General features: G+C 38.3%; 2 pseudogenes; one reads left to right on the top strand and one right to left on the bottom strand.

Moving 5' to 3' along the window:
- Positions 1-1,052: 1,052 nt before the first annotated feature.
- On the bottom strand, positions 1,053-1,171 carry LOC134984163 (5S ribosomal RNA; annotated as a pseudogene).
- A 6,956-nt stretch (positions 1,172-8,127) lies between these two features.
- Positions 8,128-8,246, top strand: LOC134984161 (5S ribosomal RNA; annotated as a pseudogene).
- Positions 8,247-9,901: the final 1,655 nt, after the last annotated feature.

Genomic DNA, 9,901 nt, shown 5'->3' with positions numbered 1-9,901 from the left:
TGCATAATTGCCTAGCCAATGCCTTCCTTGCTGCAGGTATAAATAGGTTGTGCCTGAGCAAGGAAGGCGTCAGTGCTTTGGTTGTCAAACCTAGTTCCAGTTTGTCTCTCTCCTGTGATTGTCTTCCAGGTTCCAGCTCCTGTCTCCAGACTTCTGCTATAGAGACCCGCACCAGCATTCCATCTGCGGTGTAGCCTGACTCTCCGATCCATTCTGGACTCACCTGTTTCCAGCTACAACATCACCTGCTTCCAGCTCAGCTTCCAGCAGTGTACAGCTTCTCTTAAAGGGCCGGTGTCCTTTCTGCAGTTTACCACTCTCCACCGGTATTATTATTTCTCCGCTCTCAAATTCTACATTTCATCTATATTGCATCGCTCTCAAGCTTTATTTATTATTTAACTGGTTCCAGCCAGTATCCACTCCACCGTGCCACCATCTGTCTGGTTCTAACCAGTACCCACAGCAGCATTTTATTTACAGCAGTCCTGCTTTCCCTGGAACACCAGCTGGTACGACCCTGGGCTTTCCTCATTGCTACAGTTGAGCCTGTATAAAGTTAGATTTAAGGATACCGCACAGGACTGGGTGGTTGTGTTTAGAGTTAATTTGCAAGAGGTTTCCAAGATAACCGACCCATCAGAAAAACTCTGAAAATATATCACCATCTACCAATCGAAATATTTTTGTGTAGATATGAACAGTGATTGTCGATGGTGCTCCCATAGGTCCAATACATATATAGTAAAGGGGAAAGAGAAAGAAAAAAATGACCTTTGTTGGGAGCACTCCCACTTGGAAACAAATAGTGTTATGATTAATGAATAATAGTATGAAAAATGAAGTAATTAAAATGTAACCTTTAATTTTTTTAACTAAAATATTGGTACACCAGTTGTATTGTTGCACTATATTAGGGGCTAATCAATGTAAGCCACCTGGTAAAGCTAAATTGTGAAGATATCGATGAAAAATACAAAGCATTAATCGACAGGCTCAGAGTACTTGGATATATGGAATTGGTACTGTAGCCAAATTGGTGCCGTCAAAAAAACCTACAACACCTGGTATTCCTTAGTGGTCCACCACCTAAGTACTGACCAGGCCCAACACCGTATTGCTTCCAAGATCAGACGAGATTGGGCATGCGCGGTGTGGTATGGTAGTAGATCAACATTGATCTGGCAGTTTCTACCACTAATATATAGATGGCAGAGGGTTATTGGTAAGCACCTTGTTACCAAATTGACCAAGTAACCTCTAGGGAAAAAAATATATGTATTTAACCATCATTGCACCATATTGTAACCCAAATCTGTAGGTATACGTGGGTTTAAATCATGTGGTTAATGGTTTTTCAGCCCGCAAGAGATGCCTGTATGTTTCATTATGTGCTGTGCAGCACCTATGAAAGTTGGGTTTGCACTGCGAATTAGGCAGATATAGATCACTGTTTTACTGATAACATGCCACGGTATTAGTATATGATCCAAAGAGAAATCGTCTCTGTTGGTTAATTGGATCACCCTATTAAAGGAAAAACAAAGGTTATTGTGAAATTATAGATTCAAAGATTATATATGAACCTCCTATTATATCATGATCAAAAAATATGCAGGACCAAGAATGATATAAAAATAGTTAGGAGGAAGAGAAAACAAACTTGAAGAACAGACAAGTTGTGTAGCAATCTCAATTATCCAATTAAGAGCTAATTGGTGCCATAGTGTATAACAAAGTATAGGTGTTGTCTTTGAAAATAGGAAGATTTTGTCACAATAACTTATAAAGCATGTATCCACAGTGTATCTATAGGGTGTCCGTCTAACATGTAATGGACGGACAGGACTTGCCAGAATGAACCCAAAGAGGGGACATATACCATAATCCCCCGAAACAGATCATATGCTAGGTAATTTTTCAATACATTTTGCTATGATATGCACAATAATTTTTATATACCAAACAATGAACTTGCATATGAATAGGTACTGATGCACTGTCTTATGATTACTGGCATAACATTTGCCAGAGAGACCAATGCACACTGTTGTGTATGTGCAGTTGCAAAGTAGGTTTGACGTGAGAGAAAGTAGCAGATGGGACAATACATTAATTAAGTTTGCCCGCTCATAGTGCGCCGTTGTCCGCTGAGCTCCGGCGTCAGTGAAGTCTGAAAAATAACATCTCCTGCTACTGAGAGAGCGATAAGCATATGGGGACAATATGAATACTTAAGTGTCCGTCTGCTCGTGCCGTGCCGCTGACCGCCGGGCTCCAGCGTCCGTGCTGCTTCTCTAGTCTCCTCTCCTTGCGGTCTCTGGTCATGTGAGCGTACTCATCATGAACCTCCTGTTCACCTCCCCAACGTACGTTTCACAGAATTAGCTTGTTCACGGGTAGTGTGAACATGTGGTGTGAGAATCAGGCTTAAATCTATGTGATTAGCCAATCAGGATTATACCTGTGTAATTATGTTGATACTGACATGGTTTGTGCGAGCTTCAATTTAAATAAATAGAACAGGTAACTTCAGTGTCCTGCAAGATATTAGTGAATTAGGATAACGAGGGGGTTTAATTGTTGATTCCTGATAATATATAGTTGTAATGCGTGAATATTAGTAATGCTAAAAATGAATGAAAATGAAATTAATAATAATAATAAATAATAATAAAAATAAAAATAGATGAATATAAAAATAAAAATAGATATAAGAAAAAATGAAGCTGAATATAAATAAATATAAAAATAGAAAATGTATAAATAAAAATAATGATAATGAAAATAAATATAAATAAATAAATATAAAATAATAGATAAAAGGTATAATAAAAGATGATAAATTATGAATATAAAAATAATGCTGTGTTTAATTATTCATGGTGCGTGAGTGTTGATATAATTAATTGGATGGTAATATGAATTGGAAATGGAGTGTAAGTGATTAATTGGTGAGTATGGCTGTGCATAATTGTAGAGATAAAGTATTTTGTATGTAATTAATAAAAAGGGGGAAAAAAATTATTAATAATAAGGAAGGGGAAGTGGGGGGGGGGGGTTTAATAAGAGAAGGGGCGGTGGGGGTTTTTTTGGGGAGAAGGGAAGGAGGGGGAGGTTGTGAGAGAAAATGATTAGAAGGATGCTGTGAACTTATATACTGGTTTACCAGTGTGTATATGTGATTGCTGCTATTGCAAATATCAGAGAAAAAAATAAGTGAAGACTTGAGGTGCCGATATAGAGGAAAACACTATATTGAAGACAAGGAGGGGGCGGAAGGGGAGGAAGAGGAAGACAACAACAACAATGGGACCAATTACCACCCAGGAGACAGCCACCCCGGAACACACGCAGAAGATAACACTAGAATCTTCCGATCCACCCGATACTACCTCACAACTCAAAATCATCAATCTCTCAACACATACTTTAGATCAAGAGCAAATTCAAGTCCTGAGTAAAGGCCTTTCTTATTCTCCAACTGAGAAATTCAACAGATTCAAATGGGAAAAGGATTTGAGACTTTTCAATAGAAAGTTACTACTTACCAAGTTCCACAATAAGAAATCTGCATCTGAAATGGGGAGTACACAACCCAACCAGACCGAAGTAAGTGACAGCATGACTGCGCCAGACCTATCAGGGCCTGAATTAGAAGCACTGGAAGCCCTGGAGGCACTAGAATCGGAATCTACGGTTACTATAGATCCTCAATGGGAGGTCAGTACGAGATTCATTTGTAAGAAGAAATCATCATTCTTTCCTTCGGAACAGACAAGCCCAGAAGTACAGATATTCACCAAATTAGTATCTAAAGAATTTGATCAAATACATCTTCAGAAAACCAGAAGATCGCGCAACTCCAATCTAACTAGGAAAGAACTGGATGCTCTAAGAGAGATTGAATCTTGGCAGGATGTAATTATAAAGCCATCAGACAAAGGGGGCAATGTAGTTATATGGCCCCAAGAACAATACACACAGGAAGCATACCGACAGTTGGAAGACCAGACATGCTACCAGAGGATACTATTCAATCCCATGGAAAACTACAAAATACTATATGATAGGATGCTTTCCAATGCGCACGAGGAAGGAACAATAACACCTTCAGAATATCAATATCTCCAGACCACAAATCCTAGAATCCCTACATTCTACATGTTGCCCAAGATCCACAAGAATCTGTGTCAACCACCGGGTAGACCAATAGTGTCAGGGATTGGATCATTGACTGAAAAAGCAAGTATTTTTGTCGATCTCCATCTGCGACACCACGTAATGGATCTCCCCTCCTTCGTCCAAGATACCACAGACGTTCTTCGCAAGATCCATGATGTCAAACTGGAGGCAAATCAATTCTTAGTCTCTCTAGATGTTGAAGCACTATATACTTCAATTGACCATGATAAAGGCCTGGAAGCTGTCAACTATTTCATGAACATGGAAGGAATGGAAAAATTCCATACATTCCTTGGAGACCTACTTCAGTTCATACTTAGTCACAACCTTTTCACCTTCAACAAGAGATTCCACCTACAAACCAGGGGCACAGCCATGGGGGCAGCATGTGCCCCGACGTATGCTAATATCTTTCTAGGATGGTGGGAACGAGAATTTGTTTTCAATGACAGTAATGATGTCTTCACGACCAATATCATCATGTGGGTAAGATACATCGATGATATCCTGATGATTTGGGAAGGAGATATACAGATGCTACTCTTGTTCATCGAACATTTAAATAACAACAACCTCAACATTCGTCTCACCCACGCCATCAGTCAAGATGAACTTCCATTTTTGGACATACTCATTTTTAAGGATAAAAATGATATGCTTTCAACAAAATTATTCAGGAAGGAGACATCATCAAATACACTTCTACATCAAAGCAGCTCCCATTTCCCTCCAACAATAAATAACATACCAAAAGGAGAATTTCTACGTTTAAGAAGAAACTGCTCTAATGATCAGGATTTCATGGAACAAAGCAAAGACCTCTCTAACAGACTCCGTGAGAGAGGATACAGCAACACATCTATCAAGAAAGCCAGTAGAAGCATTCAGACCATTCAGAGAGAACAACTAATCTTTGATAAGAAGCAAAAGAAACAAGATGATACAACTATCAGGTTCGTTGGAGGTTTCTGTCAAGAATGGCATCAGGTTAAACAAGCCATTCAGAAACACTGGGGAATTCTCCATTTGGATCCTATCTTATCTGAAAAACTTGGACCACAAGTATCCATGAGTTGGCGGAGATCAAGAAATTTGAAAGATAGATTGGTATCTAGTCATTTTCAACCATCTCGTGATAAACCACAGACTATCATTGGCACACATCCATGCGGTCACTGTAAAGCATGTCAGTATATTCTTAAGACAGATCACATTCAGGATCGCTATGGCAAAGACATTAAATTCAAGCATTTTATCAACTGTTCCACCGAAGGTGTGATCTATTGTATTGTGTGCATCTGCGGACAAAGATATGTGGGTATGACGACTAGGGCCCTGAAGCAAAGAATCCTGGAACACATTGGATCCATCCGGAATGCCACCAGGGACTTACAAAAAATGAAGCAACTTACTTCTGTTGCACGACATTTCTTCTCCAACCATGCAGGTTGCTGGGACGGACTCAAAGTTTGTGGACTAGAAAAAGTGAAACTGGGACTACGCGGGGGGGACCTGACCAGTACTCTCTTACGAAAAGAATGTGAATGGACATTCAAATTAAATTCACTTCATCCACATGGACTCAATGAAACTATGAATTTTGGAGCATTCCTTCCAATCTGATTGTCCAAATTTAATTGACTATTTTTTCATTTGTCTCTTCTTTTTGAATGAATTTTTAATTATTAACTGCTACCAAACTTATCATTTAATTATTTAATTAATTATTGAAAATTCATTATTCATTATAATTATATTGTTAATTAACTTCATTAATTTCATTTAATGTCATATTATCAATTTATTTATTTTCCCTTTCTTTGCTTCTATCTCTTTTTCTTTTTCTTTTCCTCTTCAATATAGTGTTTTCCTCTATATCGGCACCTCAAGTCTTCACTTATTTTTTTCTCTGATATTTGCAATAGCAGCAATCACATATACACACTGGTAAACCAGTATATAAGTTCACAGCATCCTTCTAATCATTTTCTCTCACAACCTCCCCCTCCTTCCCTTCTCCCCAAAAAAACCCCCACCGCCCCTTCTCTTATTAAACCCCCCCCCCACTTCCCCTTCCTTATTATTAATAATTTTTCCCCCCTTTTTATTAATTACATACAAAATACTTTATCTCTACAATTATGCACAGCCATACTCACCAATTAATCACTTACACTCCATTTCCAATTCATATTACCATCCAATTAATTATATCAACACTCACGCACCATGAATAATTAAACACAGCATTATTTTTATATTCATAATTTATCATCTTTTATTATACCTTTTATCTATTATTTTATATTTATTTATTTATATTTATTTTCATTATCATTATTTTTATTTATACATTTTCTATTTTTATATTTATTTATATTCAGCTTCATTTTTTCTTATATCTATTTTTATTTTTATATTCATCTATTTTTATTTTTATTATTATTTATTATTATTATTAATTTCATTTTCATTCATTTTTAGCATTACTAATATTCACGCATTACAACTATATATTATCAGGAATCAACAATTAAACCCCCTCGTTATCCTAATTCACTAATATCTTGCAGGACACTGAAGTTACCTGTTCTATTTATTTAAATTGAAGCTCGCACAAACCATGTCAGTATCAACATAATTACACAGGTATAATCCTGATTGGCTAATCACATAGATTTAAGCCTGATTCTCACACCACATGTTCACACTACCCGTGAACAAGCTAATTCTGTGAAACGTACGTTGGGGAGGTGAACAGGAGGTTCATGATGAGTACGCTCACATGACCAGAGACCGCAAGGAGAGGAGACTAGAGAAGCAGCACGGACGCTGGAGCCCGGCGGTCAGCGGCACGGCACGAGCAGACGGACACTTAAGTATTCATATTGTCCCCATATGCTTATCGCTCTCTCAGTAGCAGGAGATGTTATTTTTCAGACTTCACTGACGCCGGAGCTCAGCGGACAACGGCGCACTATGAGCGGGCAAACTTAATTAATGTATTGTCCCATCTGCTACTTTCTCTCACGTCAAACCTACTTTGCAACTGCACATACACAACAGTGTGCATTGGTCTCTCTGGCAAATGTTATGCCAGTAATCATAAGACAGTGCATCAGTACCTATTCATATGCAAGTTCATTGTTTGGTATATAAAAATTATTGTGCATATCATAGCAAAATGTATTGAAAAATTACCTAGCATATGATCTGTTTCGGGGGATTATGGTATATGTCCCCTCTTTGGGTTCATTCTGGCAAGTCCTGTCCGTCCATTACATGTTAGACGGACACCCTATAGATACACTGTGGATACATGCTTTATAAGTTATTGTGACAAAATCTTCCTATTTTCAAAGACAACACCTATACTTTGTTATACACTATGGCACCAATTAGCTCTTAATTGGATAATTGAGATTGCTACACAACTTGTCTGTTCTTCAAGTTTGTTTTCTCTTCCTCCTAACTATTTTTATATCATTCTTGGTCCTGCATATTTTTTGATCATGATATAATAGGAGGTTCATATATAATCTTTGAATCTATAATTTCACAATAACCTTTGTTTTTCCTTTAATAGGGTGATCCAATTAACCAACAGAGACGATTTCTCTTTGGATCATATACTAATACCGTGGCATGTTATCAGTAAAACAGTGATCTATATCTGCCTAATTCGCAGTGCAAACCCAACTTTCATAGGTGCTGCACAGCACATAATGAAACATACAGGCATCTCTTGCGGGCTGAAAAACCATTAACCACATGATTTAAACCCACGTATACCTACAGATTTGGGTTACAATATGGTGCAATGATGGTTAAATACATATATTTTTTTCCCTAGAGGTTACTTGGTCAATTTGGTAACAAGGTGCTTACCAATAACCCTCTGCCATCTATATATTAGTGGTAGAAACTGCCAGATCAATGTTGATCTACTACCATACCACACCGCGCATGCCCAATCTCGTCTGATCTTGGAAGCAATACGGTGTTGGGCCTGGTCAGTACTTAGGTGGTGGACCACTAAGGAATACCAGGTGTTGTAGGTTTTTTTGACGGCACCAATTTGGCTACAGTACCAATTCCATATATCCAAGTACTCTGAGCCTGTCGATTAATGCTTTGTATTTTTCATCGATATCTTCACAATTTAGCTTTACCAGGTGGCTTACATTGATTAGCCCCTAATATAGTGAAACAATACAACTGGTGTACCAATATTTTAGTTAAAAAAATTAAAGGTTACATTTTAATTACTTCATTTTTCATACTATTATTCATTAATCATAACACTATTTGTTTCCAAGTGGGAGTGCTCCCAACAAAGGTCATTTTTTTCTTTCTCTTTCCCCTTTACTATACAGTTGAGCCTGGTAAGGACTTTCCAACTTGCAGATAAGAAGAACTGTCTCATACCACCAGAGCTCTGTGGCCCCTGCCACCCTGTAGTACCCAGGAACTGTATTATTATTTCTCTGCTGATTTTTATGTTTCTTTTTACTGCTACTGTGATGCATGGAGTTTGTCATAAATAAATATCATTGACTTTTACTCAAGTTGTCGTGGTCACGCCTTCGGGCGGTTACTCTTCATGTTCCTTACATGTCCAGGGGTCTGATACAACCTCCCAGGTTCCGGTACATCTCAGCCCCTACAACTGAGGCTGCCTTCCGTCAGCTCAGGCCCTCAGTTGTGACACATCGACTTCATTCACATCGACTACAGGAGATCGATCATAATTACATAGACAGTATTAAACAATAGACATTTTATATAATCGGCAGACTATGTAATCGACAATTAAATGATCTAAAGTAAGATAGTAGACAGATGCAATGGTCGACAATCGAATATCCGATCTTCAGCTGATCGAATTTAAAAGCGGTCGACAATGTATAATTAGACCCTTCAGAAGATCCACCTTGATATATAACGACAATGACAAATAATCGACCGCATAGTGATCAAATTATTTAGTTCGACCTTGTATACGGATCAACGTATTTATGATCGACAAACTAAATGATCGAAATTCAAACCCACGACTGTGTTCATGATCGATTATGAAGGTGATCGACAGCTCATAATTAGACAGTAACAATTGGTCGACCATGTTATTATCGACAAATGCCCCCCTCCGGTCCACCGCGACCTCGCTATCCACAGCCGTCTACTAGACACTGCCGCCCAGACCAGTCCGTCACCCGCTAATCTAGTGGAGGCGACCAGGATCATTGCCCGTGGGATTACAGGTGCCAAGATGCCCCCCACACCTTCACCAAAACTACAGCTGACACTACCGTCCACCTAGCCAACCGCGCCCCTATATTCAGTTCATCACCCCTCTCTCCAACGTTCCACCGCGACCCCGCTATCCACAGCCGTCTACTACCCCTAGACTCATCCGCCTAAAACGGTACTCGTTTAATACATTGCATTCGCCAGCTTAATTTATGCTTAAAATGAAAAAATGTGCCTTATACATTTTAAATAAGCATAATCTCTTTATATAAATAATGAAATTTGAATCCAACCAGTCATAAATTTTAATACACCCATCTTGAAATATTATTGGCTCGACCCCACATCATCTAAAATCATTAGCCCATATACTCTGACATCAAGTGCTCCACAGAAATATCCAATAAAAAAGCGATTATTTAAAACAAATATTTATGTTTCCTCCACTAAAATTATCTGCGTT

This window comes from Pseudophryne corroboree (assembly GCF_028390025.1).
Source record: "Pseudophryne corroboree isolate aPseCor3 chromosome 3 unlocalized genomic scaffold, aPseCor3.hap2 SUPER_3_unloc_39, whole genome shotgun sequence".
In the NCBI taxonomy this organism is placed as follows: Eukaryota; Metazoa; Chordata; class Amphibia; order Anura; family Myobatrachidae; genus Pseudophryne; species Pseudophryne corroboree.
The sequence above is the reverse complement of the archived record's forward strand: the minus strand, read 5'-3'. Positions and strand labels throughout refer to the sequence as shown.